The sequence below is a fragment of the Cryptomeria japonica genome, chromosome 5 (assembly GCF_030272615.1).
Source record: "Cryptomeria japonica chromosome 5, Sugi_1.0, whole genome shotgun sequence".
Classification (NCBI taxonomy): domain Eukaryota; kingdom Viridiplantae; phylum Streptophyta; class Pinopsida; order Cupressales; family Cupressaceae; genus Cryptomeria; species Cryptomeria japonica.
This window is the reverse complement of record NC_081409.1, coordinates 238466731-238494058: the sequence shown is the minus strand read 5'-3', so window position 1 is coordinate 238494058 and position 27328 is coordinate 238466731.

The window sequence follows — 27328 nt, the reverse complement described above, 5'->3', positions numbered from 1 at the left end:
ATGGATGCAAATATGTACATGATGAAATGCAATATTTTTGTTCTTTTATGATTTATATGTTTATGCAAATGCAAATGTGAATGTATGAAATGCAGATGATTATGATAATGCAAATAACTATTTACATGATGAGAATGTAAAATGTGCTAACATGTGTTGTGTGCAGGATATGGTGCAATTGTGATATCTATATGTATGAAATGCTAACATGTGGTAATGCAGGTGCAAACTACATGAAATGAAAATATTTGTGGTGTGTCATTATACTCATTCATGTGATAACGGGCTACACGGACTCAGGGATGATGGAGGTCAATCAAGAAAGGGGGATGGAAGATAGAAGATATGGAAGTGAAAGAGCTTCTTGCGCGTTATCATCATTGAGCTTTATTATGGCAAATAGGTTATGACAATTGAGGCATATGTTCGACCCAGAAAGTCATTGTACCCGTTTGCATGGAGATAAGACAATTGCAAACAAGGAATGCCCCAGTTCATACTAGACTCATAGTGTCCTCATATCCTTGGACAAGTCATAGCATTACTAAGAGACAATCCACAAACAACAAAGAAAATAGGTGACGATACCCCATCCTCGCCTTTCTAGTCAAAGACATCCTGGAGATAAAATCTCTAGTCAGAGACATCCTGGAAAAGCTAAAAGACACGTCACTAGAAAGATAAAATCAAAAGAAAACCAAGACTCAACACCAACATCCACTGTAGTCCTCAAGTTTAGTGTCTCTTGTCACTTGTATAAGTCTATTTGATTGCGGTCACAATGCTTACTTTCACAAAAGGATAGATAGCACTGAACCATAATGTTGTCTGAGTTTGTTGAAAGATTTGATTTGTTGAAGCCCATTGTTGTTTTCATGTCTCATCTGAAACTGAGTGAATCCATGAAACTGATACTTTATTGCAGAGAAGATGGAACTTTATTGCGGATTGGCGATGCAAGTGTTGCTTTATTGTGGATTGTGCACGGATAGACTAAAGAAAACTGGAAGAAACTGTACTCCTCGGACATGTGATGCTCTTAGTTCCACACCCATCACTAGACGTAGGATTTGCCTTAGCCACAGATAGGAGCTGATTTATTATGGATGGACAGGGCTGAAAAAAGGATTATTGTGAATGGCTAACCAATCTTAGGTAGATCAATAACAAGCCATGATGGGAGTGGGTAAGTTTATTATGAATGGATAGGTTGTGAGTGTGTGCAAAGTGAAGGATGAAATGGAATTCTGAAGGAGGGAGGAGCAATGTCTCTACACATGGCGCCAGCGACCTGGTTTTCACCATGGTACTTGCCCAGGGCGCCACCGAAATGGTTTTTACCATTGGACGGATTTATTTCTCTTTATTTTATTTTTTTGTGTCACAAGGCACCTGTTTGCCATATTTTCACCAAGTAATGATTTTTTTATTTTATGATTTTTTTTGTATTTTTGTATTTTTTTGGTTTTTTTGGATTTTTTAATTTTTTGATTTTTTTGTATTTTTCAATTAGGATACTCTGAAGAGCTATGTGAAAAACCTGCAAAGGTGCATGATGTGGATAGGATCTTCCAAAGGTTCACCCTTTGTGGTTGAGAGCTAATATGCACCGGATCCATAGGCTATTGTAATGATGTAAGGACCGAGCCAATTTGGTTCAAACTTGCCCTTCTTCTCTTTGTCTTGCTGATGTTTTGGATTTTCTCTGAGAACTAAGTCACATACCTCAAATGTGCGAGACTTAACCTTATGATTGTAACTGTGGCATTCCTTGACTGAATGATGTGTAGCTCAAGTGACTATCTTCCTTGTTAAAGGAGCTGAGATAGAATTACTAGTGTGTGAACTGCACAGTCCCATATGCGTGTCACCTAAAGAAGTTTGGGCATCCTTGACAACAAAGTCCTTCGAGTAAGTTCCATTAAAGGTCCATGATGTATCGCCATAATGGAAAGGATCTGCAGAACAAGTGGATGAGTGATGAAGGTTTATGATTGTGAAAAGAAGTGAAAGTAGGATAGCATGATGGAAACTTAGGATCAACAAGTATGCTTTTTGACTTAAAATTGTAGAACTTTTGCCCCCAGTTATTTTGGTATTAGGGGAGATCAACTCTTGTTGTTTTTTCTTCATAGGATTTTTATCCTTGACTTTGATTTTTGCAGAGTCCAACAACTTTTGATTTTGATTTGGACTAAAGGACTTCTCTTTATTTTTTACTTTTAAATTTTTCATTTCAAAGCTTGATTTTTGATCCCCAATGAGTAAGGGCTTTTGTAATTCTTGTTGATCCAAGTCTGGAAGAGGAATGGAAATGAAATGAGTGGATGATATGGGAAAGCTATGTGAGTTCTCAAGAGGGCTGGTGATATGCTGAATAGATTCTTTGATGGAACCACTCTTAGGATTATTGATATCAAAAGATGCTTGCACCACTAGAGGAGATTTCCATTTAGACTTAGGAGCCACAACACTAGGTGGTTCACACCCAATTCCTTGGAATTGAAAATTGTTTGTAGGTTGTTCTTGTTGACTAAATGTCTTAGAAGATAGTGGGAGTTGATCAACATGAAAGATATACTCACCACATCCCAGGTCTTTAACCTTGAATCTTTCTTTGAGCTCTGTTTATTTTGATGTGGAAGCTTTTAAGGATTCTGGATCCACATATGCTAATGAATGAATAGCCTCTCGATTGACTGGGATTGTTATTTCTGATCTAGGTCCCAAATTGTTGCAATATATGATTGGATTTGGATCAACTTTGATGGTCACTTCAACTCCATTGTGTGGAAACTTGATACATCGATGATATGTAGATGGGACTGCTCCCATCTCATGAATCCATGGAAGCCCCAATAGTATGTTGTATGTGAGATCTAGATCAAGGACTTGACAAACCACATCCTTAGTAACTGGCCCAACTCTGAGAGGTAAAGTGACTGTGCCCTTGGATGAATGCTCTTCATCATCATATGCCTTGATGGTAATTTTGTTTGTCGCATTTACAACTTTATCTGAATATCCCAATTGTATTATTGTATTTAAAGTACATATATTGAGACCAACTCCTCCATCTATCAGGACTGATTTTATTTGATGTTTGTGTAGGAAGGCTTCAATGTGTAAAGGTGCATTACGTGGTTGGCTCACGGAGGCATCGCCAACTTCTATGAATGTAAGAGAATGTGGAATGGAAAGGTATCCCACCATGGCTTGAAACTGGTCCGCGTTCAGATCAGTGGGGACGGAAGTATCTCTCAAAGTTTTGTCAAGAATGGCTTTATGTGTGGGGGATATGCATAAGAGCTCAAGGATGGAGATAAGCATGGGTGTCTTCCCTAACTGTTCTACCAGATCATACTCAGGTTTGGTTGATGAGGAAGCGGTGTTTTTAGCTAGAGCACCTTGCAAAGTGAATTTACCTCCATGAGTTGTAACATTACATTCAAAGGTAGGTTCAGAAGAAGATCCAATGCCTTTTAGGACAATCTTGGGTCTTTGGGTAGAATTTTTTAGACGTTTTGTCCTTGATGATAATGGTAGAGACATAATTATCCATCGAAATGTAATTGACAGTTGAATCATAATTAAAGGATGCTCTGGTATAGTTGGCCTAGTCATCTGTGGCTTTAGCTTTTCCCTTGTCATGTTTAGGGAATGGTTCTTTAAACATTTCATGTTCTTGGTTAGATGAGTGTCCCTCGATCTCAATGTCACCTCTATCAATAAGATCTTGTATGATGTTCTTCAGTCGATGATAATTTCCTGTTTTATGACCCTTGCTTTTGTGATATTCGTAGTATTCATCATCATTCCACCAATTTGGTTTGACCTTTGGCTCATATGGAGGCAAATCTAGAATTGTGATCATCTTGTTTGCTACTAGCTTCTTGAAAGCTGACTCAAGTGGTTCTCCCAATGGGGTGTACTTCCTTCGTGATTTTGAAGTTGTTTGAGTATTCACTTGATTGTTTGTAGAGCTTGATCCCAAAAAAACAATTTTGGGTCGTACTATATTAGCATCAACAACACCATCATTGACTGTGTTCTTGTTTTTATTCCAAAATCTTGTTTTGTCTTTTCCTTTAAAGTCCTCTTTGTTTTCTTTGAATATTTTGATGATGCCTTTCTCAATTAGGACCTTCTCTATCGCTAAGCCTTTCTCAGTGACGTCCTTGAAGGTGGACAAACAAGCTTTTCTTAGATCATAACCAATGTCTTTGTTAACATTCTGGGTGAACATCTCTACCATTTGTTTTTGTGGAATTTCACAAGAGCATCTGCTGGTTAGCTTCCTCCATCTTTGTAAAAATGATGAAAAAGACTCTCCATCCTTTTGTTTGGTGTTGCACAAAGTGGTAATGGATATGTCTATCTCTATGTTGTATGAGAAATATTGGATAAATGCCTTTGCTAAATCACCCCATGATTTAATTCTGGGTGGAAGTTGAGAGAACTATTCCATAGCTTGATCACCTAAGCTTTGTGGGAATAATCTCATCAGATATGTCTCTTCTGCTACTACCTCAATGCAAGCCATGAAAAACTGTCTTAAATGTGCCTTAGGATCTCCTTTGCCTCTGTACTTATCGAACTTACGTGTCACGAAATGTGTAGGAAAAGGAGGCATTGGAATGCTTTTGCCAAATGGATAGGGACATGTGTCTCTCATTGTGTAAGCTGGCTTCGGTGTATTTATGTCCTCCATTTTCTTTTGTAAGTCCTTAATTTGCTGCTCCAAATTGTTCTTAGGTGGAGAACGACTTCTTGGACCATACCCCATGCCTGAAGCACCAGGTGGAGGAGAAGCATGTTGCATATATGGATGGTATTGATCATACACATGTTCATACGGAGGAGGTCTATAATGATGTTGCGTATATGGACCACTTGGTATAAAGTCATGATGAAGAATGGAATATATGTTTTGTCCATGTATACCATACTATACAGGCATGCCATGAGTTTGTTCTAATGTGTTGCCCCCAAATTTGACGCGGGGTTTCCTTGTGTCCAAATTTTGAACATGCCTTTGGATATGCAATTGCTTTGGTGGTTGGTCCTTAGCATTGGCATGTGATTGAGTATATTTTTCTGCATAAGACTTCCATAATGGTCTGCGAAGGTGAGTATTTTATGCCTGACCATGTGTATGTGGGACCTCAGGTTTTTGAAACAAAGATGAAGGTGATTCAAGAATAATATGTGGTCCTCTATTGCCTCCACTATTAGGTCTCCTTTGATCCATGTTGAGGTGAGGTTGTTGCATAGGCCGATTTTCCACTATTTGAGACATGTCAAAATCATGAGGGATCTTGGCTCCACTTTGCACCATTACTTGTAGAAAATATTGTCTATCTATCCTCATTATTTCCTCAACCAATCGATTGAAATGAGGATTCATAATGGAGTCTTCCACTTCTGCTGAATGTATGGAAAAGTTGTCCATATTATCATTGTGTGTATCATTGTTGTTTGTAGTGTCCATGTTCTCAACATTTGGAATGTTTCTATAGGTATCCATGTCAGGTAATGTTGTATGATCAGAATGGAAAAGACATCATTATCATAATCATAGGCACTCATGTTTGCGGCCTCTTGAGCCTCTTTAGTTTATCTCCTAGATTTTTGGGAACGGGTTTCAACCATGAACTAGGTATTTACCAAGATGTGTGAGACTGGATGAAAATGGAAAGAGTATGGAAGACCAAGAGTTGGATGGAATGTAAATGAATCTGAGGTGTACTTGCAATGTCCAAATTGTAAGACCAAGTATGTATGTAGTAGAGTAGGTGTGGCTTCCAAAGAGATGATAGTTTCTCTTGATGAGGTAAGTTGACCTTGACTCTAAGTAAGACTAAATGAGACCCAAAGGTGATAGACCTTGATGAGGGACCACTTAGCAAAATGTTGTTGTATGTAGTGAATTGACAAAGAGAGATGAGGACAAAAAAGTGACCTTTTGACTCAAGTTTAGACAAATGTGAATGCAATGTAACGTGTAAAGCAATCATGAACTTTGTGAGACCCAAAGATAGGTTGAATGCTAGATGAAAATCTGGAGAAATAACTTAGGAAGCTCAAGAATTCTGAAACCGATTGCTCTTGTTTGTTGGACTATAGATTTTTCCAATACTGAACACAAACGTGCCTGTATACTTCACAGACGCAGTTTCTAAAATATGAGTGCAATTTTTCCAATTTGTGAAGTTGTTTGTTGTGACCAAATCTGAATTTTTGACTATTTCTCATGACAAGAGGACATAATATTGATGAGGACTCTATGTTTGCAAGCGTTTAGACTCAAAATGACTCAAAAGAAAGTGTGTTGTTTGATGTAAAAATGTTTTGCATACACTTAAAGACACAAAAGACACAATGTTATGATGTTTGGTCTTGAATGTTTGAATGTTCAAAAGAAGACAAGCACAATTCTTATGGCTGGCCAGGACAATAGTTGTTGATCCCACATGGGGTTTCCCCCAAGGCTACTCTATTCAGAGCGGATACTTAGATGCTTTACCCCACTGGCTCCACCCTCGACACTCACTTCTCTAAGGCAGCCAAGCATGAGTCCCCACGAAAAATCCCCATGGCAAAATTTGTATCTCTACTAAGAACCATATGTGTGTGGGTCACTCCAGAGGTCAGACCTCCTGACCCAACAACTAGAAGGATTTTGGCTTTTTAAAACAAAAAGGTGCTAGTAAGGGCATCCGCTCATGTGGCCATATATTCGGCACTTTTAGCTCTGTAAATATAGAAGGCTTCCAGCTGGTAGGGGTTACGCCCTACAAATGATCAAATAAATTTGATCAAACGGGTTTATGGGGAGACATAGTGTCGGTATGAACTAATCAGCACATGTTACTCATGGTTTTCACCATGGATACAGTTGTTTATAGTGGTTCAGAAGAGGTGGGTTTTCCTCGCTACCACTTGGGTCGTTCTCTCCTCACTAGTAGTCCTAATGACCACATGGGGAGACAGACCCTCTAAAGATTAAACAAAAAGAGCCTATTGCTCAGAACACAAAAGACATTAGTTCAATTTTAGTGCACCAATTGAAGTGTTTGATAATCTATGAAAATAAGGCACACAATAAAGATCAAAAGAAAACCTTTGCCAAAATTTTACAACAAAGATTTGTTAGTAGTTTTGCAATAATACCCCTCCTGCAACCACACAAGTTAGGTAAATTTTAGATCCAAAAGACTTTGTGAAATAGGGGCTTTCAACAATGTGTTTTTTGACAAATTCAAAGATTTGATTTTCCATGAGTTGTTTTGCATCATCAAAAAAACAAAGAGCCTGTAAAATTTCAAGAAATTTTTCAGAAATGTAAGAAAATCCAAAAAAATTGCTAATTTGCTCCAAAAATTATTTTTTTATGACAAATCATAAAAAATTCATAGAAAATGCAAAATTGATCCAAAAAATATGATTTTTTTACCAGACACTCCTGATAGCCTTCCACACCTACATAAAATAACTCCTATAAAATTTCCAACTAGTTTGTGAGATATGAGCAAAATAATGCAAAACCCTAATTTTCAAAGATCTATTTTTTTTAGGAATGATTTTGTATCAAATTTAAAATCACAAAGAAAATATCCTATATAATTCTACGAGCTTTCCAAAAATGTAACAAAATCCGAAAAATTTGCTAATTTTCTCTCAAAATTAATTTTTTATGAAAATGCACAAAAAATTCATAGAAATTTCACATATGATCCAAAAACTTTGATTGTTTTACTGAGAATTTTTGATACTATTCTTGACTTGTAAAAAAATTTGATCTCAAAATTCAAACCCGTTTGTGAGATCGGATCAAAATAATGAAAAACCCTAATTTTTAAAAATCCAATTTTTTAAGAAATATTTTGCATCAAAATTAAAATCACAAAGAACAAATCATGTGTATAAATCAGAGAGCTTTCCAAAAGTATAAGAAAATCCAGAAAATTTGCTCATTTGCTCTCAAAATTAATTTTTTTATGAAAATTCATAAAAATTCATAGAAAATTAAAATATGCTCCAATAGATCTGAATTTTGGTTTGAGATCTTTTGATACTATTTTCAACCTGCCAAAAACATTTGGTGCATAATTTCCAAGCCGTTTGTGAGATCGGATCAAATCTCTCCAAGATCTTGATTTTGTGTCCAAAACCCTAGCAGCACAAGGTTATTCTACAAATTGTTTTACAAAACAACAATATAGGGTTAGAAAAACTTGCAAAAAACACAGATCTAACAAAAATCCATGTCCCATGGGGTGTGCCAAAATTTTTATGGTAAAAATGGAAACAACAATATTGAAAGACTAAATGAATTCAACCACAAAACTCTAGCCTAACAACAACAAAGATCCACCATAACATATGAAGATTACCTAAGACAATGCAAATCAAATAAAATAACAAATATTATACCATCACATGTCCAATAGGGTTTGGATCTCCATTCTTCCTATCTTCATTGATCTTGCTTGATATATTTGCTCTCAGATTTTATATGTGCACAAGAGCTCAACAAAGAACAAAAATGTGGTTGTAAGTAGGCTTGATCGCATGTGAAAGTTCAAAAGCATAGTTGGGAGTTAGAGTTGATAATGAAGGAAGCATCTCCTTATATAGAAGACACTATAAGAAATGGAGGGATAAGATTGAGAGGTGTAAAAGATAAATGGTCGGCTAGGATTAAAGGGTAGGTAGAAGAAATAAGAAAATAATGAGAGGGTAGGTAGTGTAGGAATTAAGAGATGAATGACATGTGTCATGGGTAGAAAAGGATAATGAATTAATAGAGGAAGTGGGATCAATTAAATAAATAAAAGTATTTATTTAATTTAGGAAAAGGGGAATTTAAATAAATAAAGGTATTTATTTAAATGAGAAATAAGGCTAGAAGAGGGTAAATGAATTAATCAAATAAATAAAGATTTATTTAATTAATAGAAGAATTAGGCTCAAATAATTAAATAAATAAAATAAATGAATTAATTAATCAAATAAATAAATATTTATTTAATTAGACTGGACAAATTTAGGTGTCTACAGGTGTAATTTTTTAATATTTTGATGTTTTGCATGTTTTAGGTTCTTCATTGATGTATGGTGGATTTTAATTGTAGAACAAGGATTTTATGTGGTTGGATCTTTGTTAGTTTCATAATAGTTTAACATCTCTATTTCATTGTATACTGATACTATTTGCAATTAGGTTACATATCCTATTATTACACATGGCATTTGTTATGGCTTTTGATACCATTATTTCTATGACAATGTTTTTCACATGGCCTATGCATCTCCATGCCTTAACTTCTGCACTAGACCATTTTTATCTAATCATGCACCTATCTTTGATGCCTTAAATATAATGCATATTTATTATATGATTGGATATACACATGAAAATACCACTAAGGAATACAGTCTCTTGGATCAACTTAATAATTCACTTGCCAAGATATCTCTTTTAGATTAAATGCTTTCATATGAAACCTATACAAAGGCTTTGAGAAAGAATTTAAATAAAATAATTGTTCAATATAATGCTACCTCATGTAAGTTGCGTCCTCCAATAATTATTCAAGGGCATCAAGCATTTTAGATTGAAGTTAAATATGAGGATATTTAAATTAGTAGAGAATTAGTGAATGGATTAGGCTTATAAACATAACAAGGAATTCCTAGATGTTATTCAAGTTGAGTCTAACTTTTTTCCAGAATCTAAGGTCATTGTCAAAGGATTTAATAATATTTGTGGTCCATGAATCTCTTGGTTGTGTCACTTTACCTATCACTTTTGGACCTATTATACCTGATACTTTATTCCACATGTTACAATATTTTTCCTTAGTGTAAACATCCTCTTAGTGTTAGGTCCAACTAGGAAAGCTAATGTAATGAGAGGGGAGGGGTGAATCAGTACATCAAAACATTTCTTCAAAAACAATCTTACTGATAAACATAAATTGGGTATAGTTGATCTCATAATATATAAAGCTAAAACATAATCATAGAAATAACATCCATACACATTTCACTCCATAACTCAAATATTTTGGTTACACCCACAACTTCACTATTGCAACAATAAAGGTTGCTCGGTTAGAGCTACATGTTTAGCTATTTTTGATAGCTTACCCTGTTAGGAGTATCAAGATCTTTAGATCTACCTTGCTAAAGGATTTTACAAACACTTTTACAAAATGTTGTACCTGGTTAAAGGCTTTACAATTTATAGACTTTGTTAGAGTCTTTTACCCTGTTAAAGGTTTCTAACACAACTCAAAATAATTCAATCAAAATCTTTACAAAATATCTACAACTTTACATCTGAAATGTTATAGTAGACTCTATGTGCTCAATATGAAATTACCATGCTCATAGCATACCTTGGTAATTGATAAATCAACTTGGTGACCTCTTCTGTATACTCTGTCCCTTAAGTTGTTTTCGGAAAAACCTTCTCGGTGACCACTGAATATCTCTGTCACTCTTCATATCTTATCTTCTCTCATGATTTTCATTTTCAAATCATCAATCTTCCCTCTCTATGTTAGATACTCAAATCACTCTAAATATATAGATCTCTGAGGCGGTGATCTTGTTCATACATTGATCATACAAACATGTTTTATCGAATGAATAAACATAGAAATTATTTCATTGGATAAACTTCCTCAAAATCATACAAAATATTTAAGTGCAATTCCCTATGTAATAACGGTTCCCTGTTCTTGAATCTTGTAACACGTTTCCACATATGTGTCTAGGTTCATTGAATCTGGTAACACATTTCCACTCGGTTCAGATTGACTCGGTATACCTTCTTTGCTGCTCGGTAGACATAGGAACTTTACTCGATAGGCAGCTCAGTATTACTCATCTCGGTGACTAGCCTTTCTTTTGTAACCAACAACCTTAGTACTTACCGACTGAATATTTTGGTAGTATTAACCAACTAGAGTATATAGGATGACTTTGGACATAAAACTAATGACAACTTAGTAAATAGTAACACTTAGGCCATCTTTGCATACACAACATGGGTGTAGTTCACTCTACACTTCATTAGACTTTGAAGTTCATAGATATAGTATTAAAAAAAGGGTATAGTTACAAGTGATGATAATTGCTACCAATATTACCAAGTAGTGGAAAACCAAAATGTATTAGTATTCCCCTATTGATTGATCACACAAATCTTATTGATAAGAATTTTATCTCCATCCATTTATCATTTTGATCCTAAGGATGGTTGGTTTTCCCTCAAATTTACATGATAAGTAAGATAAAGTGGATTATAGAGCATACTTCCCTTCTACATGGGACCCACTATATATGGTCTGCCACCTTCAACTCTTCATGAGAACCTTCCTCCATATGAAGACATTATTGCTCATGAATCTAAGGCAATTATTGGCTATATTTGTGGTTTATCTTGTTCTATAGTATCTAGCCAATATAGTAGAGGTTTTTACATCTTCCAAAAGTTTAGATATAATAGAAAAGGCTTGGGTTTTTTATAAGGTATGTTGGAACCTATTTAACCCTTACCAAACCATAATGCTATTTGTATATTTTATTCTCTTGTACAAATAAGAACCTAAAAGGTCTATCCAAAATAATCTTTCAATCAATTTGTCTACTTAATCATGACATAAACTTAATATTAGATCACTAAATCCTCCTCTAAATGATCATTGACAATGAGGCCCTTCTTAAATTTGTAACCTATTTTTGAGGATATACCAAAGTTCCACCATGATAGAGGTTTTCCATATGTTCTTGATACTTGTTCTTATTTTGGGAAAACATCTCCTTCACTAGTTAATCCTCTATATTTTTTCTAATGTATTACCCATTAAAATATCTTTGATGATGGAAATAATCATTATTTGTAGAACCTTTTATGTTGAAATGTATAGAAAAAAGAAAAGTATTAAGATTAAAGTGCTTAAACTCTTGTGAATGTTAAAATATTTCCATGTTACTCCAATATTTTGGTGATTTATTTTGCATGGACATACCAAGATATGCCTAACATTTCCAATGATATTGTTATGTATAGTGTAATGTTATATTGTGAAATTAAAATTTTGAAATATTATTCAAAGGTTTCTTTAATGCTCAAAGATGAAATTGAAAAAAGTAGTTTAAATTTGACTAAGTTATTAAATATATTAACTATTTCCCATGGATTTCCAATATAGTACATGTGACCAAACCCAATGGATGCATTTGCATATGCACTATCTTTAGAAATTTGAGTAAGGAATTTCCTAAAGATGATTTCCCACTCCCTAATATGGATATGCTTGTCGATTTTGTTAGGGGACATATGGATGGTTTTATATAACCAAGTTATTATTAAACCTCAACATAAATATAAGATTTCTTCTACTTATCCTTAGGTCATGCTTCATTATGTGGCCACACCTTTTAGATCAAATAATGTTGGCACCACTTATCAAAGAGATATGAACTACCTTCCATGACTTAATGCACATTATTTTAAAAGAATATATAGATGATGTATTGAGACAATATAAGAAAGGAACTAATCGCTTCCATGACTTGAGTGCTATCTTTGATATTTTTCGACAATATCATATGTACTCAAATCTCAAGAAGTGCATATTTTTCATAGATAGTGGTCAATTTTTATATTTATGTTTCTAGGCTGAGAATTGGCGATAATATCAAAAGATTGATGATATTTTAATATGCTTCCACCTAGAAATATTTCACAACTTTGTACTCTCTAAGGGGAAATCCATGTCATCTAACAATTTACTTCACAACCAAATAAAAATATAATAACGATACTAAATAAAAGTATAATAATGATAGTATGACTTAATTAAGATTTAAGCTAGCCACTAGCCAACTACTCATAATCGAATACACACTATAGAGTTAGGGGCATAGAAAAAACACAGGTGAGACTTTAGGCAACACTTTGAACATGGGGAACAGAGAAAAACAAAGGGAGAGTAGAAAAATCCTAATAAATTGTAGATTTCTAGAATTGCAAGAAGAAAGGACACTTGAAGTAAGTATATTGGTATTGACAAGAAAATTGAGGATATGAGAAACAATGAAATAATAAGGAATACAATATAGTAGGTGATGTGTGGTGATATGATTTTATCCTTCCATTAGATAATATTACTTATTCTTGGGTGTTAGACTCGTGGGATTCGTTCTGTGCAACACCCCATAGAAATATATTTTCGACTATGTTCAAGGTAATTTTTGACAAGTTTATTTGGGTGATGATGAAAAATGTAAGTTTTGGAAAGGGTAATATAAATAAAAATATAAAATATAAACCAATGGTTGCTAAAGAGGTGAGGCATGTTCTTGACTTGAGAAGAAATCTAATTTCAATAGGACAATTGGGAAGTGAAGGTTGTATTGTTATACTTATAGAGAATTTGTAGAAGGTCGCAAAGGATCATTGGTAATAGAAAAATAAGAAAAGGGGGCACATTATATTTATGTATTGGTAATTTTTATTTTATTCCCTTAGCTTTTATGAGAACATGTACAATATTTTTTGCATAATAGGCTTGGGCACATGAGTGAGAAGGGGATGAGGATTCTCTAGTCAAGAAATATGTTGTCATGTTTTTAATAGGTTGTTTTGGATTTATATGAAATTTGTGTTTATGAAAAATAGAAGAGAGTTTAATTTCTTAGAGTTACAAAGGAAAAAAAAGAGTGAAAAGTTAGATCTTGTGCATTCATATGTATGAAGATCGGATCAAGTATCTTCTCTAAGTGGCTCTCATTGTTATGTTACTTTTATTGATGACGCCACTAGAAAAAAAATGGGTTTATTTCATTTGAAGAAAATCTAATGTCTTTGATATTTTTAAGAAATTGAAAGTTTTTGTTGAGAATTATATTAGAATAAGTTGAAATTTACTAAATCAGATAATGTAGGTGAATAATGTAGCAAGGATTTTGATCGTTACTATTCATAATTCATCAATATGAGATGGTTCCATGCACACCACGAGAAAATGGAGCCTTAGAAAGGATGAATAGGACAATCATGGAGCGTGTACAAGGACTATGAGATCAAGATCACCCTTGTGATTTTGGGTAGATGCTATAAATATTATTGTTTACTTAATAAATATAAGGCCTTCAAGTTCCCTAGATGGTGGTATTCTAGAGGAGACATGGACAAGTAAAAAGGTAAACTAATCATTTCTAAAGAAAATTGGTTGTGAATCATTTTTCCATATTGTTATAGGAAATAGAATACAACTTGAGGCAAAATCCAAGAAGCGTAATTTTATTTGATGTCGAGTTAAGGATTTTGGTTATCTCTTATAGAATTATGTATATCAAAAAATCATTAGGAGTAAAGATATGATATTCACTGAGACTTGGTCATGTACAAATATTAGTTACAAGAAAAAATAGGAAAAGATAAACATAGAATATATGGTTCTTGAAGAGATCACAAAAAATGAAGTTCCAAAGTTACCAAAAAGTTAAAATTTTCATACACAAGAATATTGGATATCTCAAAATCTTACAAGATTATCAACTAGATTAAGTAGACCCATTGAACGATACTCTTTTTTGTTGTATTAATGTATTGTTGATTGATTTTGGTGAACCAAAAATTTATGAAGAAGAAGATAATTGAAAAACAAGTGGGTTTAGAAGATGAAGGAAGAAGATGGAGGAAAAAGGATGTACAAGGAAATAATTGTTGTCAAAGGTTTTGCATAGAACAAAGGCATATATTTTGAAGAAATATTTTCTCCTATTATTAAAATGGCTTCAATTAGAACTATTTTTATTCCAGTGATAGTATAAGGTTTGCATTTTGAACAATTAGATGTAAAGTCAACTATTCTCCATGGGGATTTTGGGGAAATGTTTTGTATGCATCAAACTCATGGGTATGAGGTCAAAGGGAAGGATAACTTAGTATGTAGGTTGAAGAAGAGCTTGTATAACCTAAATAAATATCAATGACAATGTTATTTGAAATTTTATATGTTTATATTACAAAACAAGGTTATAGTCGATATATCTATGACCACTATGTTTATTTCAAGAGACTAGATAATTGTAGCTATATTATCTTGTTATTATATGTAGATGACATGCTTGTTTTAGGGTCTAACATGCATAGTAAAATATGATTATTTTTTTATCTAATTCATTTGCAATGAAACTTCTAGGTGTTGCAAAGAAATCATCGGTATGAGAATAACTAGTGATAAGGAAAATCGTAAATTAACACTATGTTAGAGTGAATACATAGAGGTGTTGAAAAGATGTCAAATGTAGGATGTCAAATTAGTTAGTACGCCTTTTCTAAGCCATTTCAAATTGACTAAGTACATGTGTCCTTAGACACAAGAGGGATAAACTACATGTACAAGGTTCCATAATTATTAACAATTGGAAACTAGATGTATGTGATTGCATGCATAAGGATGGATATTACACATGTAGCGGGAGTTGTGAGCGTGTATATGAACAATCCAATAAAAGAGAATTGGAATGACATAAATTGGATTCTTAAGTATTTGAGAGGTACTACTACCTAATAGTTATGTTATGGAAGTTCTAAATCTACTCTACAAGGATATGCTAATTCAAATTTGGTATGTGATATAGAGAGAAAGAGGAGCACCATAGTGTATTCTTTTACTGTAGCTATAATAATAGATAGTTGGATTTCAAGATTGCAAAAGTTTGTTTCACTTTCAACAATAGAAGCAAAATATATAATTGCTATAGAGGCTAGTAAAGAGATGATTTAGTTACAAATTTGTATGGAGGAATTGAGAAAGAAGCAAAAGAATAGTAGGTTGTATAGTGATGGAAAAAATCCATTCATCTTGCAAAGAACTCAACCATTCATTCTAAGAATACACATATATACCTCAAGTATCATTTTATATGATTAGTTTTTGAAGATGGATAGTTGAAGTTGGAAAACATACGCATTAGCCAAAATCATATAAACATGTTCAGAAAGCCCATAACTTGGGAAAAAGAGATTTATTGCTTAGTTTTAGTTGGTCTTCAAGGATAATGATGCAGATGAGAAACTTGCCAAGTCCAAAGTTGGAGTCTAGTCTAGTAGGTACAATAGTAGTGAAGTTTCTATAGTAACTCTCTCAGTGGGATATTATTGGTATGAAGCCTAGTTATCTTCCTTATTAGTATCCAAGTGGTTGATTGTTGGTTGTGGAGCTTTATCTTAATAATGGTATTTAATTTTTGGGTAGTTTTTGCAACCATGTTTGGATCCCATTTCATTTTCGAGGGTGAAGGAGGTTTTACCCCTCTCCCACTTTTAGGGTTTAGGTTCACCATCCCATTAGAGAGGATTTAAGGGTATTTTCTCACAAAAAAAACTTGATAGTTTGAGGGTAGCACCCTTGAAGCCAAATTTTAGATGCATAGTTTTGAAATTTTAAATTTTTACATGGTAAATATGAACTATTCATTCATCATTAGGTCATAGTTTTGATGGTAGAGGTCATGTTGAGTTTTATTTCCTTACAAGGAAACCCTCTTTTATGAGGACATCGTACTACAACTATGTATTGTATGTCGGCATTACAGTAAGAAAGATTGTTGGCATTTCAATATCAGGAGATTGTTGATATTCAATAAGGATATTGAGAAGGTTGTTGAAGATTGTTGATATAACTGAAGAAGGATGATAACTATCTTTATAACATTATTTTGTCATTGATGTCAAGAAATTGATTATCTGATTTAGTATGATGTTGCCATATCTTGAGAAGATTGATTTGAAGAGAATTAAGATGTCGGTAAAAGACACAGAAAGAATGTGATGAATAAGAGAAGAAATAAGTTTTTCAATGCGCAACTATTACCGAGTTAGACAATGATGAGATCATGATGTTTAGATTGTTTTGATATTCTACAATGTTGTTTATTGTAAGGTTTATACTATACTATGTCACCGAGCAAGGAACCTAGTAGGAAAACCCTAAGGTTATCGATATCGGTTAATGAAGGCAGAATGTCTACCGAGTAAAGTTTAGTATTTACCGAGTTGCAACCGAGTTATGATAGTGCGCATTGGATGGATAAAAGCATTATTTAATAAAGGACAATGATTAGCTGGAGATGTATAAATAATTGGTATGTCATGCATAAAGTTTGTTAAGGATCTATGGCAAAGGAAAATCGGCAGGAAGATCTACAGCACAGATTGAACCGCAATAACCTTATGCAAGTTCCAAGAAGGGAATGCAAGTCCCGAGGTAAGGTAAAACATTTTCAGATCGAAAGGATACATTGAACCTAGTCAAGTTTGAAGATCTGATGGCTAAGATTGATCATGGGAAATGTGATCAAGGAGATTTAGCGGTTAGCAGTTGTTTATAAATAAGGAATTGTTAATAAACAATGTATGCAGGCAAGTGTATGCACAGGGATGCTACATAGTGATTACCGAGCATAGAAGCATGAAGACCTGTTTGAATAACAGAGTAGAGAGCCCAGCAGAGGGACAGATAAGTCCTATGACTAGATTGTTTTGAGCAAATAAGAATCTGCTTTAGCATTTTAGATGTGAAGTTGCAGATAGATTTTTATTACTGTTATGTTGTAAGTGACAGAAAATCTCAAAACCAAGTGGACTTAACAGTCTTATATGTAAACCCTCCAGCAAGGTAACATTCTAAGTGAGTGTTTGAAATCCTTTGATAAGGTCACTTCTAACAAAGTGAAGATCCTAACACATTTGAGGGAAATCCCTTAACTGGGTCACATCTAGCAATGTGTTTGTAATCTTTAACAGGATTTGCTTTTAAACGAGCATACTCTAAAAGAGTATATTTCTTAGTGGGTCCGAAATCCCATAGTGGTTTTTCCCTATTTGGGTTTCCACGTTAAATATGGTGTTATGAGTGTTATTATGATTATGTGTTCATAAGTTTGCATGTTTAGCAGTTTTGGTTATATTACTGAAGTATAAGTTATCGTGGTTGAATCTGTTAATTTTATGGAAGATTAAGTTTGTATAATTCACCCCCCCCCTCTCATCTTGTTAGCTATTGGCATCTGTACTTTACATTAAGTATCAAAACTATCAATTGGTATCAGAGCTTTGGACTCCGGAAGAAAATTTTTAAAGGTACTTGAGGCAAAGATCCAAAGATGTATAAAAGGGATGCACCGAAGCTAAACAAGTCAAGTTTCTCCACATGGCAGAAAAGGATGAAGCTACATTTATCATGAATTGGAGAATATGCAACATATTATCTGGAGAATGATTACATTGCACCAAGCACCAACCCTATGACCTTGGAAGAGATAAAGGCAAAGCAAGAACATATTCAAGCTATGATTGAAATTACATCAGCATTGACTGACTCAGAGTTTAATGATCTAGAAGGCTATAATGATGTAAAAGCAATGTGGACTAAGCTCATATTTGTGTATGGAGGTGATGAACATGTTCAAAGAGAAAAAGTAGATAGTCTAAGAGGACAACTTGAATCCATGAAAATGAATGAAGGTGAGAACATAACCCAATACAGTACCAAACTAAAGGAGATTGTTAATCAAATTAAAGGAGCAGGTGGAACTATTGAAGAAAAGGATATAATAAGTAAGTTGTTGAGAACCCTTCTACCAGCTTATGCTATTCGAGTCTCTGCAATCAATAAATTGAGGTCTGTACCTAACATGTCAGTTTCTTTGGATGCTACTATTGGTAAGCTACATGCATTTGAGTTAAGTAATTTTGATAACAGTGGGTCTTCGGTAAAAATAAAGTACAATCTGCATTCAGTTCTTTTCATATTGGTGAATCTGATGATTACAATGATAGAATGAGTAAGTACTCTGAAGGGGATCACAGTGGAGCAAGTGAAAGATTTCTCAAGAACATGGAAAAAGTGCACAAACTGTATCAGGAAATCAAGAAGCAAGAAGAATTTGAAGCATTATTAGCCAGAAGGTTACAGAGAGGAAAAGGTAAGTATAAAGGAAATCTACCTTTAAAATGTTTCAATTGTGATAAAATAGGACATATGGCTTCTAACTGCCTTGGCAAAGAATCTAGTGAAAAGAGAGAATACCGAGATAACAGGCAGAAAGATAACCAATACAGAGGACACCGAGACTTCAGAAGGAGAGATAGAAAGACATGTCTAGTAGCAGATGAGGAATCCAACGATGATGAATCTAATGAAACTGATACTGAGGAAGTGGTCTATGTGGCTATTAAAGATGGATCTGATGAAGAAAGGTATGAAGAAAAAGCCCTAATATCTCACTTAAATAATAATGATTCCTGGATCATAGACAGTGGATGCTCACATCATATGACAGGTGATAAACACAAGTTTGTTAAATTAGAAGAGTATGATGGAGGCTATGTAAGATTTGGCAATGATGCACCATGTCCGGTGAAAGGTAAAGGATCTATAACACTTCTTGACAATGCTAAATGTGATGGTGTATACTGGGTTGAAGGATTGAAATACAATTTGTTGAGTGTAGCACAGCTAAACAATACAGGATACCAGATAGAATTTCAGAAAGACATTGTCAAAGTTCATGACAAGCATGGAAAGTTAGCTGCTACCGGGACACAAACAAAAGGTAATACATTCCATCTCGACTCAACTAGGAACAAGTGTCTTTATGCAAAGATAGATGATACCTGTTTATGGCATAAAAGGTTTTGTCATGTAAATTTTGATAATCTGATCAAAATAAGTAAGAAGCACCGAGTAAGAGGTCTATTGAGTCTTGAAAAACCTAAGAATGCTATGTGCCGAGGATGCCAGATGGGTAAGATGACAAGATCAAGCTTTACAAGTAAGTCCTACACTTCTAAAGGAATTTTAGATCTAGTACATACTGATCTTTGTGGTCCTATGAAAGTTCAAAGTTATTATGGTGATAAATATTTCATATTATTTGTGGATGATTACTCAAGGATGATGTCAGTCATGTTTTTAAAAGGAAAATCAGAAGCTTTTCAAATGTTCAAATGGTACAAGGCAATAGTTGAAAATGAAACAGGAAGACAACTGAAATGTCTTAGATCTGATAGAGGAGGAGAATTCACTTCTGATGAATTTAACTTATTCTGCAATGATCATGGTATAAAGAGCCAAGTATCTGCACCGAGAACACCTCAGCAAAATGGGATAGCCAAGAGAAGAAACAGATCAATTGTGGATTGTGCAAGAACCCTAATGATAGAAAAGAGGGTACCTCAAACATTTTGGAGAGAAGCAATCAGCATTGCAATTTACACCCTGAACCGAGTTCAACTGAAGCAAGGAACTATGAAGGCACCTTATGAGATCTGGTATGACAAGAAACCTAATGTAAGTTATTTTAAAATCTTTGGAAGTAGATGCTATGTTCACAAAGATGACAGAAATGGAAAATTTGATCAGAAAAGTGAGGAAGGAACATTTCTTGGTTATTCTTCTAGAAGTAAAGCACTCAAATATCTGGCCAAATCATCTAACAAAATAGTGGAAAGTGCAAATGTAAAAATTGATGAATTTGCAGAAAGAAATGATGAAGGAAATTCCAAAGAACCAGAAGATTATGAAGAATTTGTTTATGTTCAACCGAGAAGTCCTACCGAGAAAGCTGTTGAAGAAAATGAAGATAATGTCCAGTTACCGAGTGATGAAGAAGATCATACAGAACCTACCGAGCCTATATTAGCCAAGTATGTCAGAAGACATCATGCATCAAGTCAGATGATAGGAGATAAGGATGATCCAGTGATGACAAGGAACAAACTGAGACAAAACACATGTCTAATATTTGAATTTGAACCGAGAATAGTGAAAGAGGCATTTAACAGTGAAGATTGGGTAAATGCTATGATCAAACAAATTGATCAAATCAAGAAGAATGACACATGGACACTAATCCCAAGACCAAAGGACAAAAATGTAATCGGTACTAAGTGGATTTTCTGAAACAAGCTAAATGAAAAAGGTTAAGTCATTCGCAACAAAACAAGACTAGGTTGCAAAGGCTATGCTCAAGAAGAAGGAATAGATTATGGTGAGACTTTTGCACCTGTGGCTAGACTTGAGGGAGTAAGAACATTGTTGGCATATGTTGCTTTCAAAAATTTCAATGTATATCAAATGGATGTAAAATCCACATTTTTGAATGGTATACTAGAAGAAGAAGTTTACATTGAACAACCTGAAGTATTTGTTGAAGACAAGAGTAAAGATCAGGTATGCAAACTGAACAAAGCCTTATATGGTCTGGAACAAGCACCTAGAGCATGGTATGAAAGATTGCACTCTTATTTGATCAAGATTGGTTTTATAAGAACAAGTGAAAACAACAATATGTACATGAAGAAAGATGAGGACAATGGAATACTAATCTCAACCATATTTGTTGATGACATTATATTTTGTGTTAATGACTCCTTATGCAAGAATTTTGGAAATGAAATGTGCAAAGAATTTGAGATGTCACTAATCGGAGAGATAAAGTATTTTATAGGTTTACAGATACTGCAAATGAAAGATGAGATTTTCATCACTCAATCCAAGTACATAAAGGAAATCTTGAAGAAATTTGGAATGGAGGATTCTAAACCAGTAAGTACTCCTATGACTACTAACTGTAAATTATCAAAGAATGATGAATCTGCATCTGTTGATGAGACACTTTACTAATCTATGATTGGAAAATTGCAATATGTTGTGCATAGTAGATCGGATATAGCACATGCAGTAGGTATTGTAGCAAGATTCTCTGCAGATCCCAAGGAGACACATATGACATCAATCAAGAGAATTTTCAGATACCTGAGACGTAATGAAGATTATGGCTTAGTATATGAAAAGAAGAATGATTTTGATTTAAAAGTTTATACTGATGCTGATTGGGCAGGTAACATTGATGACAGGAAAAGCACAAGTGGTGGAGCTTTCTTTGTGGGAGAAAGACTAGTGAGTTGGCTTAGCAAGAAACAAGGATGTATCTCACAGTCAATAGCAGAAGATGAATATGTTGCTGCAGCATTGACCTGTACCAATATCGCATGGATCAAACAATTGTTGGAAGGTATAAATGAGAAAGTTAACCGAGCCAGTAACTATATTCTGTGATAATACTAGTGCCATTAACATTTCAAAGAATCCAATGATGCACTCTAAGACAAAGCATATATATATAAAGTATCATTATCTTAGAGAAGAAGTTCAATAGAAGAAAGTTGTGCTGGAATATATCAGTTCAAAGGATTAATTAGCACACATCTTCACAAAGTTATTGCCAAGGGACACTTTTGACTATCTCAGAAGCAAGTTAGGGGTCCTACCCCTATCTTCTACTCACTGACCGAGTTTGGTGAAAGCATCAATTCGATGAATCTACAGAATATTATGTGTGGATTGATGCTGACTTACGCACTTTAGAAGGTTTTTCTAAAGTTGTGACAGGAAATTTTGAATAGAGAAAAGTTGATCTGACCGAGACTGAGATGACACACAAAAAGACAAATCACTTCACAGAGGAAGCAATCATGGTTTAGTTCTTTTACTTTTTGGTATTGTTGTCAAAGGGGGAGAAGACTAAATGGTTGGAAGGCTAAATGGTTGACTGAATGAAAGCCCTGAATGACGAATAATAGAAGACTAATGACAAGGGGAGAAGATTGCAAAAATGGAGAAGACTAAATGCAAGACAACAACAAAATAGCCTAATGAAAAGGAAGAAGACTTCAGAAGATTTTTAAACAGCTCAAGGATAACAAGTGAAGTCTAACAGCAATCTGAATCCGAATCAATTTGAATATCTTGTTGGTATTACCATTTAATTATTAGTTTTGCCATCAATGCCAAATGGGGAGATTGTTGGCATTACAGTAAGAAAGATTGTTGGCATTTCAATATCAGGAGATTGTTGATATTCAGTAAGGATATTGAGAAGGTTGTTGAAGATTATTGATATAACTGAAGAAGGATGATAACTATCTTTATAACATTATTTTGTCATTGATGTCAAGAAATTGATTATCTGATTCAGTATGATGTTGCCATATCTTGAGAAGATTGATTTGAAGAGAATTAAGATGTCGGTAAAAGACACAGAAAGAATGTGATGAATAAGAGGAGAAATAAGTTTTTCAATGGGCAACTATTACCGAGTTAGACAATGATGAGATCATGATGTTTAGATTGTTTTGGTATTCTACATATGTTGTTTATTGTAAGGTTTATACTATACTATGTCACCGAGCGAGAAACCTAGTCGGTAAACCCTAACGAACCTAGTTGGTAAACCCTAAGGTTATCGATATCGGTTAATGAAGGCAGAATGTCTACGGAGTAAAGTTTAGTATTTACCGATTTTCAACCAAGTTATGACAGTGCGCATTGGATGGATAAAAGCATTATTTAATAAAGGACAATGATTAGCTGGAGATGTATAAATGATTGGTATGTCGTGCATAAAGTTTGTTAAGGATCTATGGAAAAGGAAAATCGGCAGGAAGATCTACAACGCAGATTGAACCACAATAACCTTATGCAAGTTCCAAGAAGGGAATGGAAGTCTCGAGGTAAGGTAAAACATTTTTAGATTGAAAGGATACATTGAACCTGGTCAAGTTTGAAGATCTGATGGCTAAGATTGATCATGGGAAATGTGAATAACAGAGTAGAGAGCCCAACAGAGAGATAGATAAGTCCTATGAATTCCCCTAGGGGGCTCTAGCGAGAATTCTTCCTTCTAATATCCACCCTACTTCTTTAGGGGATCAAATGAGTGGCGAGGAAGGATCACGAGCAGCTGATCCAAAGTACCCTTTTTGCCATGGCAGGCTGGGGTAGGGGGGCTACCTGCCTACCCAGTTTGGCCTACCGGGACGAGGAGACATGTTTTCACGTATCTGAACAGCTTCTTAACTACTTTGAATAGAGTTCAATTATTCTAAACTAGATTGTTTTGAGCAAATAAAAATCCGCTTTAGCATTTTAGATGTGAAGTTGCAGATAGATTTTTATTACTGTTATTTTGTAAGTGACATAAAATCTCTTAACTGAGTGGACTTAACAGTCTTATATGTAAACCCTCTAGCAAGGTAACATTCTAAGTGAGTGTTTGAAATCCTTTGACAAGGTCACTTCTAACAAAGTGAAGATCCTAACAGATCTAAGGGAAATCCCTTAACCGGGTCACATCTAGCAATGTGTTTGTATCCTTTAACAGGATTTGCTTTTAACCAAGCATACTCTAGAAGAGTATATTTCTTAGTGGGTCCAAAATCCGACAGTGGTTTTTCCCTATTTGGGTTTCCACGTCAAATCTGGTGTTATGAGTGTTATTATGATTATGTGTTCATAAGTTTGCATGTTTAGCAGATTTGGTTATATTGCTGAAGTATAAGTTACCGAGGTTGAATCTGTTGATTTTATGGAAGATTAAGTTTGTATGATTCACACCCCCCTCTCATCTTGTTAGCTATTGGCATCTGTACTTTATATTAAGTATCAAATCTATCAATTGGTATCAGGGCTTTGGACTCCAGAAGAAATTTTTTAAGGGTACTTGAGGTAAAGATCCAAAGATGTATAAAAGGGATGCACCAAAGTTGAACAAGTCAAGTTTCTCCACATGGCAGAAAAGGATGAAGCTACATTTATCATGAATTAGAGAATATGCAACATATTATCTGGACAATGATTACATTGCACCGAGCACCAACCCTATGACCTTGGGAGAGATAAAGGCAAAGCAAGAACATATTCAAGCTATGATTGAAATTACATCAGCATTGACCGACTAGAGTTTAATGATCTAGAACATTGTAATGATGCAAAAGCAATGTGGACTAAGCTCATGTCTGTGTATGGAGGTGATTAACATGTTCAAAGAGCAAAAGTAGATAGTCTAAGAGGACAACTTGAATCCATGAAAATGAATGAAGGTGAAAACATAACCCAATACAGTACCAGACTAAAGGAGATTGTTAATCAAATTAAAGGAGCAGGTGGAACTATTGAAGAAAAGGATATAACAAGTAAGTTGTTGAGAACCCTTCTACCAACTTATGCTATTCGAGTCTCTGCAATCAATGAATTGAGGTCTGTACCTAACATGCCAGTTTCTTTGGATGCTACTATTGGTAAGCTACATGCATTTGAGTTAAATAATTTTGATAATAGTGGGTCTTCGGTAAATAAAGTACAATCTGCATTCAGTTCTTTTCATATTGGTGAATCTGATGATTACAATGATAGAATGAGTAAGTACTCTGAAGGGGATCACAGTGGAGCAAGTGAAAGATTTCACAAGAACATGGAAAAAGTGCACAAACTGTATCAGGAAATCAAGAAGCAAGAGGAATTTGAAGCATTATTAGCCAGAAGGTTACCGAGAGGAAAAGGTAAGTATAAAGGAAAGCTACCTTTAAAATGTTTCAATTGTGATAAAATAGGACATATGGCTTCTAACTGCCCTGACAAAGAATCTAGTGAAAAGAGAGAATACCGAGATAACAGGCAGAAAGATAACCAATACAGAGGACACCGAGACTTCAGAAGGAGAGATAGAAAGACATGTCTAGTAGCAGATGAGGAATCCAACGATGATGAATCTAATGAAACTGATACTGAGGAAGTGGTCTATGTGGCTATTAAAGATGGATCTGATGAAGAAAGGTATGAAGAAAAAGCCCTAATATCTCACTTAAATAATAATGATTCCTGGATCATAGACAGTGGATGCTCACATCATATGACTGGTGATAAACACAAGTTTGTTAAATTAGAAGAGTATGATGGAGGCTATGTAAGATTTGGCAATGATGCACCACGTCCGGTGAAAGGTAAAGGATCTATAACACTTCTTGACAATGCTAAATGTGATGATGTATACTGGGTTGAAGGATTGAAATACAATTTGTTGAGTGTAGCACAGGTAAACAATACAAGATACCGAATAGAATTTTAGAAAGGAATTGTCAAAGTTCATGACAAGCATGGAAAGTTAGCTGCTATCGGGACACAAACAAAAGGTAATACATTTCATGTTGACTCAACTAGGAACAAGTGTCTTTATGCAAAGATAGATGATACCTAGTTATGGCATAAAAGGTTTTGTCATGTAAATTTTGATAATTTGATCAAAATAAGTAAGAAGCACCGAGTAAGAGGTCTACCGAGTCTTGAAAAACCTGAGAATGCTATGTGCCGAGGATGCCAGATGGGTAAGATGACAAGATCAAGCTTTACAAGTAAGTCCTACACTTCTAAAGGAATTTTAGATCTAGTACATACTGATCTTTGTGGTCCTATGAAAGTTCAAAGTTATTATGGTGATAAATATTTCATATTATTTGTGGATGATTACTCAAGGATGATGTCAGTCATGTTTTGAAAAGAAAATTCAGAAGTTTTTCAAATGTTCAAATGGTACAAGGCAAGAGTTGAAAATGAAACAGGAAGACAACTGAAATGTCTTAGATCTGATAAAGGAGGAGAATTCACTTCTGATGAATTTAACTTATTCTGCAATGATCATGGTATAAAGAGGCAAGTATCTGCACCAAGAACACCTCAACAAAATGGGATAGCCGAGAGAAGAAACAGATCAATTGTGGATTGTGCAAGAACCCTGATGATAGAAAAGAGGGTGCCTCAAACATTTTGGAGAGAAGCAATCAGCACTGCAGTTTACACCCTGAACCAAGTTCAACTGAAGAAAGGAACTATGAAGACACCTTATGAGATCTGGTATGACAAGAAACCTAATGTAAGTTATTTTAAAATCTTTGGAAGTAGATGCTATGTTCACAAAGATGACAGAAATGGAAAATTTGATTAGAAAAGTGTTGAAGGAACATTTCTTGGCTATTCTTCTAGAAGTAAAGCATTTAAATGTTTGATCAAATCATGTAACAAAATAGTGGAAAGTGCAAATGTGAAAACTGATGAATTTGCAGAAAGAAATGATGAAGGAAATTCCAAAGAACCAGAAGATTATGAAGAATTTGTTTATGTTCAACCGAGAAGTCCTACCGAGAAAGCTGCTGAAGAAAATGAAGATAATGTCCAGTTACCGAGTGATGAAGAAGATCATACAGAACCTATCGAGCCTATATTAGCCAAGTATGTCAAAAGACATCATGCATCAAGTCATATGATAGGAGATAAGGATGATCCAGTGATGACAAGGAACAAACAGAGATAGTGTCATAACCCTCTTTTTGGACCTTGATATGACTTGTTATTATTATTATTATTATTATTATTATTATTATTATTATTATTATTATTAT